The 9616-nt window shown below is 39.4% G+C and overlaps 1 non-coding gene across 1 annotated transcript; it reads right to left on the bottom strand.

Annotated features, from left to right (window-relative positions):
• Positions 1-1320: 1320 nt before the first annotated feature.
• Positions 1321-1429, bottom strand: LOC148577389 (small nucleolar RNA R71). The gene has a single exon (XR_015903970.1). It is a non-coding gene; the product is annotated as a small nucleolar RNA R71 (small nucleolar RNA).
• Between the last annotated feature and the right edge of the window lie 8187 nt (positions 1430-9616).

Genomic DNA, 9616 nt, shown 5'->3' with positions numbered 1-9616 from the left:
AAAATCTTTTTCCTATTCTTACTTCATATTTTCAAAAATCTCACTAACATTTAATTTTTAGAATAAAAAAATTTCAAGTTGTTACTTGCCTATTAAGAAAGGTTCAATCTTTAAATTTTAAAATCCTATCTTTCTATTTCTTGTTAGTCAATTAATACACTTTAATTTTCAAAATAATATCTTTTTAATTTTCAATCATATCTTTTTGATTGCTAATTTCAAAATCTTTTTCAAAATCAAATCTTTTTAATTTCTTCTTCAATCATATCTTTTTTTAAATAAATTGCAATCATATCTTCTCAATCAAATCTTTTTCAAAAAAATTTCAATCATTTCAATCATATCTTTTTCAAAAATCAATTTTCAAAATCTTTTCTGACTTCCTATCTTTTCAAATTTTATTTTCAAATATTTTTTTTCAATTACCTACCTGACTTTCTATTTGATTTTAAAAATTTTCTATTTCAATCATATCTTTTTCAAAACCACTTAACTAATTTTCTCTCTCTAATTTTCGAAAACTCCTTCCCCCTTTTTTCAAAATTTTTTTTATTAACTAATTGTTTTAAATTTTAATTTAATTTAATTTTTCTTTTTTAATTTTTGAATTCTAATTAATATTTAAAATAAAAACAAAAATATTTTTACTTTATTTTAATTAATTTTGGAATCTTTTTCTTCTCCTTCTTCTATTCTCCTCTTTTTCTACTCACATAAAGGAATCTCTATACTGTGACATAGAGGATTCCATATTTTCTTTTCTGTTCTCTTCTTTTTCATATGAGCAGGAACAAGGATAAGAACATTCTTGTTGAAGCTGATCCTGAACCTGAAAGGACTCTGAAGAGGAAGCTAAGGGAAGCTAAAGCACAACTCTCTGGAGAAAACCTGACAGAAATTTTTGAAAAAGAAGGAGACATGGCCAAAAATAATAACAATGGTGGAGATGCAAGGAAGATGCTTGGTGACTTTATTGCACCATCTTCTAACTTCTATGGAAGAAGCATCTCACTTTCTGCGATTGGAGCAAACAATTTTGAGCTAAAGCCTCAATTAATTTCTCTGATGCAACAGAATTGCAAGTTTCATGGCCTTCCATCAGAAGATCCTTTTTAGTTCTTAACTGAATTCTTGCAAATCTGTGATATTGTTAAGACCAATGGGGTTGATCCCGAGATCTACAGGCTTATGCTTTTCCCGTTTGCTATAAGAGACAAAGCTAGAATATGGTTGGACTCTCAACCTAAAGATAGCTTGAACTCTTGGGATAAGCTAGTCACGGCTTTCTTAGCCGAGTTCTTTCCTCCCCAAAAGCTTAGCAAGCTTAGAGTGGATGTTCAAACCTTCAAACAGAAAGAAGGTGAATCCCTCTATGAAGCTTGGGAGAGATACAAGCAACTGACCAAAAGGTATCCTTCTAACATGATTTCAGAATGGACCATCCTGGATATATTCTATGATGGTCTGTCTGAATTATCTAAAATGTCATTGGACCATTTTGCAGGTGGATCCATTCACCTAAAGCAAATGCCTACAGAAGCTCAGGAACTCATTGACATGGTTGCAAATAACCAGTTCATGTATACTTCTGAAAGGAATCCTGTGAGTAATGGGACACTTCAGAGGAAGAGAGTTCTTGAAATTGATACTTTGAATGCCATATTGGCTCAGAATAAAATATTGACTCAACAAGTCAATATGATTTCTCAGAGTCTGAATGGATTGCAAGCTGCATCCAACAGTACTAAAGAAGCATCTTCTGAAGAAGAAGCTTATGATCCTGAGAACCCTGCAATAGCAGAGGTGAATTACATGGGAGAACCCTATGAAAACACCTATAATCCCTCATGGAGAAATCATCCAAATTTCTCATGGAAGGATCGACAAAAGTCTCAACAAGGCTTTAATAATGGTGGAAGAAACAGGTTTAGCAATAGCAAGCCTTTTCCATCATCCTCTCAGCAACAGACAGAGAATTCTGAGCAGAATCCATCTAGCTTAGCAAATATAGTCTCTGATCTATCTAAGGCCACTCTAAGCTTCATGAATGAAACAAGGTCCTCCATTAGAAATTTGGAGGCACAAGTGGGCCAGCTGAGTAAAAGAGTCACTGAAACTCCTCCTAGTATTCTCCCAAGCAATATAGAAGAGAATCCAAAAAGAGAGTGCAAGGCCATAACCTTACTTGGTGTGGCCGAACCCAGAGAGGAGGAGAAGGACGTGAATCCTAGTGAGGAAGACCTCCTGGGACGTTCACTGACCGATAAGGAGTTTTTCTTTGAGGAACCAAAGGAATCTGAGGCTCATCTAGAGACCATAGAGATTCCATTAAACCTCCTTTTACCATTCATGAGCTCTGATGACTATTCTTCCTCTGAAGAGGATGAAGATATCAGTGAAGAGCAGGTTGCTAAATATCTAGGAGCCATCATGAAGTTGAATGCCAGTTTATTTGGTAATGATACTTGGGAGGATGAACCCCCCTTGTTCTCCAATGAACTCAGTGCATTGATAAGGCAGACATTGCCTCAGAAGAAACCGGATCCCGGAAAGTTCTTCATACCTTGTACCATAGGCACCATGACCTTTGAGAAGGCTCTGTGTGACCTTGGGTCAGGGATAAACCTCATGCCACTCTCTGTAATGGAAAAATTGGGAATCTTTGAGGTATAAGCTGCAAGATTCTCACTAGAGATGGTAGACAAATCAATGAAACATGCTTATAGATTAGTAGAGGACTTGTTAGTAAAGGTTGAAGGCCTTTACATCCTTGCTGATTTCATAATCCTAGACAATGGGAAGGATGAGGATAAATCCATCATCCTTGGAAGACCCTTCCTAGCCACAGCAAAAGCTGTGATTGATGTGGACAGAGGAGAGTTGGTCCTTCAACTAAATGAGGACAACCTTGTGTTTAAAACTCAAGGATCTCATTCTGTAACCATGGAGAGGAAGCATGAAAAGCTTCTCTCATTGCAGAGTCAACCAAAGCCCCCACAGTCAAACTCTAAGTTTGGTGTTAGGAGGTCACAACCAAACTCTAAGTTTGGTGTTGAACCCCCACATTCAAACTCTAAGTTTGGTGTTGGGAGGTCCCAACAATGCTCTAAACATCTGTGAGGCTCCATGAGAGTTCACTGTCAAGCTATTGACTTTAAAGAAGCGCTTGTTGGGAGGTAACCCAATGTTATTTAATTGTATCTATTTATTTTCTATGTTATTTTATGTTTTTTTTAGGTTGATGATCATGTGGAGTCACAAAAACTATTGAAAAATCAAAAACAGAATGAAAAATAGCATTAAAAATAGCTCACCCTGGAGGAAAAGCTTACTGGCGTTTAAACGCCAGTAAGAAGCATCAAACTGGCGTTTAACGCCAGAAAGAAGCATCAAGCTGGTGTTAAACGCCAGAAACAAGCAGCAAGCTGGCGTTTAACGCCAGACATGCATTCTAAGGGCGTTTGCACGCATAAATGGAGCAGGGATGTTAAGTCCTTGACCCCTCTGGATCTGTGGACCCCACAGGATCCCCACCTACCCCACCTCTTCTTCTCTCTTCTTTACACCTTTTCATAACTCTTTTCCCCAAATACCCTTCACCAATCACCTCCATACCTCTTCCTCAAATACCCTTAACCACTCACATCCATCCACTCTTCCCCATAAACCCCACCTACCTCCAAAATTCAAATTCTTTTCCCTCCTAAACCCAACCCTAATGGCCGAAACCTACCCTCCCCCACCCCTATATAAACCCCTCAACACTACTCCATTTTCACACATTACAACCACCACTCCTCCCCCTTGGCCAAATACACCTTCTCCCTCCATCTCCTCCATTTTCTTCTTCTTCTACTACTTCCTTTCTTCTTTTGCTCGGGGATGAGCAAACCTTTTAAGTTTGGTATGGTAAAAGCATTGCTTTTTGTTTTTTCATAACCATTAATGGCACCTAAGGCCAGAGAAACCTCAAGAAAGAGGAAAGGGAAGACAATTGCTTCCACCTCTGAGTCATGGGAGATGGTGAGATTCATCTCAAAGGTCCATCAAGACCACTTCTATGAAGTTGTGGCCAAGAAAAAGGTGATCCCTGAGGTCCCTTTTAAGCTCAAAAAGAGCGAATATCCGGAGATCCGACAAGAGATTAGAAGAAGAGGATGGGAAGTTCTCTCTAATCCTATTCAACAAGTCGGGATCTTAATGGTTCAAGAGTTCTATGCAAATGCATGGATCACTAGGAACCATGATCAAAGTGTGAACCCAAACCCAAAGAACTGGCTTACCATGGTTTGGGGAAAATACTTAGATTTCAGTCTGGAAAATGTAAGGTTGGCGTTCAACTTGCCAATGATGCAAGAAAATGCACGCCCCTACACTAGAAGGGTCAACTTTGATCAAAGGTTGGACCAAGTCCTCATGGACATATGTGTGGAAGGAGCTCAATGGAAAGTTGACTCAAGAGGCAAGCCGGTTCAATTGAGAAGACCGGACCTTAAGCCTATAGCTAGAGGATGGTTGGAGTTCATCCAACGCTCAATTATTTCTACTAGCAACCGGTCTGAAGTTACTGTAGACCGGGCCATCATGATCCATAGTATCATGATTGGGGAGGAAGTGGAAGTTCATGAGATTATACCTCAAGAACTCTACAAGGTGCCTGACAAGTCCTCCACTTTGGCAAGGTTAGCCTTTCCTCACCTCATTTGCCACCTCTGCAATTCGGCTGGAATTGACATAGAGGGAGACATCCTCATTGAAGAGGATAAGCCCATCACTAAGAAAAGGATGGAGCAAATAAGAGATCATGGACCTCAACAAGAGCATGAGGAAATTCCTCACCATGAAATCCCTGAGATGCCTCAAGGGATGCACTTCCCTCCATAAAACTATTGGGAGCAAATCAACACCTCCCTAGGAGAATTAAGTTCCAACATGGGACAACTAAGGATGGAACACCAAGAGCACTCTATCATTCTCCATGAGATTAGAGAAGATCAAAGAGCTATGAGGGAGGAGCAACAAAGACAAGAAAGAGACATAGAGGAGCTCAAGAGCACCATTGGTTCTTCAAGAAGAGGAAGACGCCACCCTCACTAAGGTGGACCCGTTCCTTAATCTCTTTGTCTGTTTATTTTTCTCTGTTTTTCATTTACTATGCTTTATGTTTATGTTTGTGTCTTATTACATGATCATTAGTATTTAACTGTCTATATCTTAAAGCTATGAATGTCCTATGAATCCATCACCTTTCTTAAATGAAAAATGCTTTAATTACAAAAGAACAAGAAGTACATGAATTTCGAATACATCCTTGAAATTAGTTTAATTATTTTGATGTGGTGACAATACTTTTTGTTTTCTGAACGAATGCTTGAACAGTGCATATGTCTTTTGATATTGTTGTTTATGAATGTTAAATATGTTGGCTCTTAAAAGAATGATGAAAAGGAGAAATGTTATTGATAATCTGAAAAATCATAAAATTGATTCTTGAAGCAAGAAAAAGCAGTGAATACAAAAGCTTGCGAAAAAAAAGAAAAGAAAAATGGCGAAAAAAGAAAAAAGAAAAAAAAAGAGAAAGAGAAAGAAAAAGCAAGCAGAAAAAGCCAAAAGCTCTTTAAACCAAAAGGTAAGAGCAAAAAGCCAATAGCCCTTAAAACCAAAAGGCAAGGGTAAAAAGGATCCAAGGCTTTGAGCATCAGGATAGGAGGGCCTAAAGGAATAAAATCCTGGCCTAAGCGACTAAACCAAGCTGTCCCTAACCATGTGCTTGTGGCGTGAAGGTGTCAAGTGAAAACTTGAGACTGAGCGGTTAAAGTCGAGCTCTAAAGCAAAAATAGAGTGTGCTTAAGAACCCTGGACACCTCTAATTAGGGACTCTAGAAAAGCTGAGTCACAATCTGAAAAGGTTCACCCAATTATGTGTCTGTGGCATTTATGTATCCGGTGGTAATACTGGAAAACAAAGTGTTTAGGGCCACGACCAAGACTCATAAAGTAGTTGTGTTCAAGAATCAACATACTGAACTAGGAGAATCAATAACACTATCTGAATTCTGAGTTCCTATAGATGCCAATCATTCTGAACTTCAAGGGATAAAGTGAGATGCCAAAACTGTTCAGAGGCAAAAAGCTACTAGTCCCGCTCATCTGATTGGAGCTAAGTTTCATTGATATTTTGGAATTTATAGTATATTCTCTTCTTTTTATCCTATTTGATTTTTAGTTGCTTGGGGACAAGCAACAATTTAAGTTTGGTGTTGTGATGAGCGGATAATTTATACGCTTTTTGGCATTGTTTTTACATAGTTTTTAGTATGATTTAATTAGTTTTTAGTATATTTTTATTAGTTTTTAAATAAAAATCACATTTCTAGACTTTACTATGAGTTTGTGTGTTTTTCTGTGATTTCAGGTAATTTCTGGCTGAAATTGAGGGACTTGAGCAAAAATCAGATTCAGAGGCTGAAGAAGGACTACAGATGCTGTTGGATTCTGACCTCCCTGCACTCAAAGTGGATTTTCTGGAGCTACAATAGTCTTAATGGCGTGCTCTCAATTGCGTTAGAACGTAGACATCCAGGGCTTTCCATCAATATATAATAGTCCATACTTTGCCCAAGTTTAGACGACTCAAACTGGCGTTTAACGCCAGCTTTATGCCCTATTCTGGCGTTAAACGCCAGAAACAAGTTGCAAAGTAGAGTTAAACGCCATAAACAAGTTACAAACTGTTGTTCAACTCCAAAAAGAGTCTCTACACATGAAAGCTCAATGCTCAGCCCAAGCACACACCAAGTGGACCCGGAAGTTGATTTCTACATCATTTACCTATCTCTGTAAACCCTAGTAACTAGTTTAGTATAAGTAGGACTTTTTACTAGAATCTTTGGATCTTCTTCGAATCTTTGGAAGTTTAGTCCCTAGACATTGGAGGCTGGCCATTCGGCCATGCCTGGACCTTGTTCTTATGTATTTTCAACGGTAGAGTTTCTACACACCATAGATTAAGGTGTGGAGCTCTGCTGTTCCTCATGAATTAATGCAAAGTACTATTGTTTTTCTATTCAATTCAAGCCTATTTCTTCTCTAAGATATTCATTCACACACAAGAACATGATGAATGTGATGATTATGTGACGCTCATCATCATTCTCACTTATGAACGCGTGCCTGACAAACACTTCCGTTCTACATGCAAACAAGCTTGAATGCATATCTCTTAGCCTCCTGATCTACAATCAGAGTCTTCATGGTATAGGCTAGAATTATTGGCGGCCATTCTTGAGATTCGGAAAGTATAAACCTTGTCTGTGGTATTCCGAGTAGGATCTGGGAAGGGATGGCAGTGACGAGCTTCAAACTCGCGAGTGCTGGGCGTAGTGACAGACGCAAAAGGATTACTGAATCCTATTCCAGCATGATCGAGAACCGACAGATGATTAGCCGTGCGGTGACAGCGCATTTGGACCATTTTCACTGAGAGGACAGGATGTAGCCATTGACAACGGTGATGCCCAATATACAGCTTGCCATGGAAAGGAGTATGAAGGATTGGATGAAGTCAGTAGGAAAGCAGAGATTCAGAAGGAACTAAGCATCTCCATACGCTTATCTGTAATTCTCACCAATGAATTACATATGTATCTCAATCTTTGTTTTACATTTTAGTTATATTTTAACTATTAAAACTCTATAACCATTTGAATCCGCCTGACTGAGATTTACAAGGTGACCATAGCTTTTTTCAAGCCGACAATCTCCGTGGGATCGACCCTTACTCACGTAAGGTTTATTACTTGGACGACCCAGTGCACTTGCTGGTTAGTTGTGCGAAGTTGTGACAAAGAACTAAGATTATGAACGTGCGTTTAAAGTTTTTGGCGCCGTTACCAAGGAATGAGCAATCACGATTTCGTGCACCAGTCCTTGAACCACTGTTCGTGCTCCCCTGCTGATGAGTGGATATTTTATACGCTTTTTGGCATCATTTCCATATAGTTTTCATTATGTTTTGTTTAAATTTTATTAAGTTTTCATAGGTTTTAGTGCAAAATTCACATTTTTGGATTCTACTTTGAGTTTGTGTGTTTTATTGTGATTTTAGATATTTTCTGGCTGAAATTAAGGAGCTTGAGCAGAAGTCTGATTCAGGGACAGAGAAAGGACTGCAGATGCTGTCAGGATTTGACCTCTATACACTCGAAGGAGCTTTTATGGAGCTACAAGGGTCCAAATGGTGCGCTCTCAACGGTTATGGAAAGCAAACATCTAGGACTTTCCAGAAATATATAATAGTTCATACTTTGTTTTGGAAATAAAGGCTCAAAACTGGCGTTCAATGCCAGCCACCAGCCCTATTCCTGGCGTCCAGCGCCCATAGGAGAGCAGCTCTGCAGCTGGCATCCAACGCCCAGGATGGAGTCCCTAGCCAGCGTTCAACGCCCCTAAGGGGTACTAGCTCATGGGAGACACTCTAGCTCAGCCCGAACACTCACCAAGTGGGCCCCAGAAGTGGATTTTCGCACTATAAGACTAGTTTATCTTATTTTCTGTAATCCTTAATTACAAAACTAGTATATATAGAACAAAGATCACCCTTGTTAGAGATATTTGCCCATTCGAACCTTTCATTATTATTTTCTGTACAGTATGAGTCACTAACCTCCTAAGGTTAAGGTTAGGAGCTTTGCTGAGTTTCATGAATCAATAATATTACTGTTCTAATTCAATATGTCTGATTCTATTCTCTTATGCAACCTCGTTCTTCATCTTATGAATTGAGGGTGACCCGTGACAATCACCCTTGTTCTACATGGGTTCCGTGTGATTTCTGACCTGGATATCGTTGAACTAAAGCTAGAGATTACATTGCGGATTCCAATAGAGCATCTGAGCAACTTTGGATATTATTCCGAGGGTTACCTGAAACTGTAGGTCAATCTCAGACGAGATCTTCTGTACTGGTCGGAGATAACGTGTCCGGCTGATGAGTGGCGGCCGGAGCTATTGTATCCGACTTATGGACTGGCTATGCTGCTGATCCTTCGTCACCGGAGGGTGGGGGGTACCTGCAAGGGACTCCGATGCTTAAGTTAGCAAGGGTATTAAGCAGGTTTTTGTAGAATCAGAGTATGAGTTATACCTGGGTGCTCCAGTGTATTTATAATAGTGTAGAGTGACCTTCTTAGATAAGATAAGTTAGTTATTTTTATCTTATCTTATCTTATCTTTGAGTGAGGTCAGCTTATCTTCAAGGGAACCGCCCTTATCTCTATAGGCTTGGGCTGCCTTTGGATCTGGGTCGTATTGCTTGAGTTGGGCCCTTTTTGGGCTTTCCTGTCGATTTGGCCGAGCTCTTTGGGAAGAGGTCGGATAGTCTGACCTGAAGAGGTCGGTCGCTTTGTCGCTAATCATCTCGGGTCGGATAGCTCGACCCAGGGTATGAACAGTGCCCCTACTCGAGCTCGGTCTTTCTTTCGGAGGTCGAGTCTTAGTTTTAGGACTTCGATCCTTCTCTGGTGAAGCCAAACTCAGGCATTTTGTCGATTTTATCTTTGTAGAGTTCTTTTTTGAATGTGGAACGTTTCTTCTTTCGTTTCCTCTGAAAGCGCGC

The sequence above is a fragment of the Arachis ipaensis genome, chromosome B1 (assembly GCF_059453495.1).
Source record: "Arachis ipaensis isolate K30076 ecotype BB chromosome B1, ASM5945349v1, whole genome shotgun sequence".
In the NCBI taxonomy this organism is placed as follows: Eukaryota; Viridiplantae; Streptophyta; class Magnoliopsida; order Fabales; family Fabaceae; genus Arachis; species Arachis ipaensis.
The sequence above is the reverse complement of the archived record's forward strand: the minus strand, read 5'-3'. Positions and strand labels throughout refer to the sequence as shown.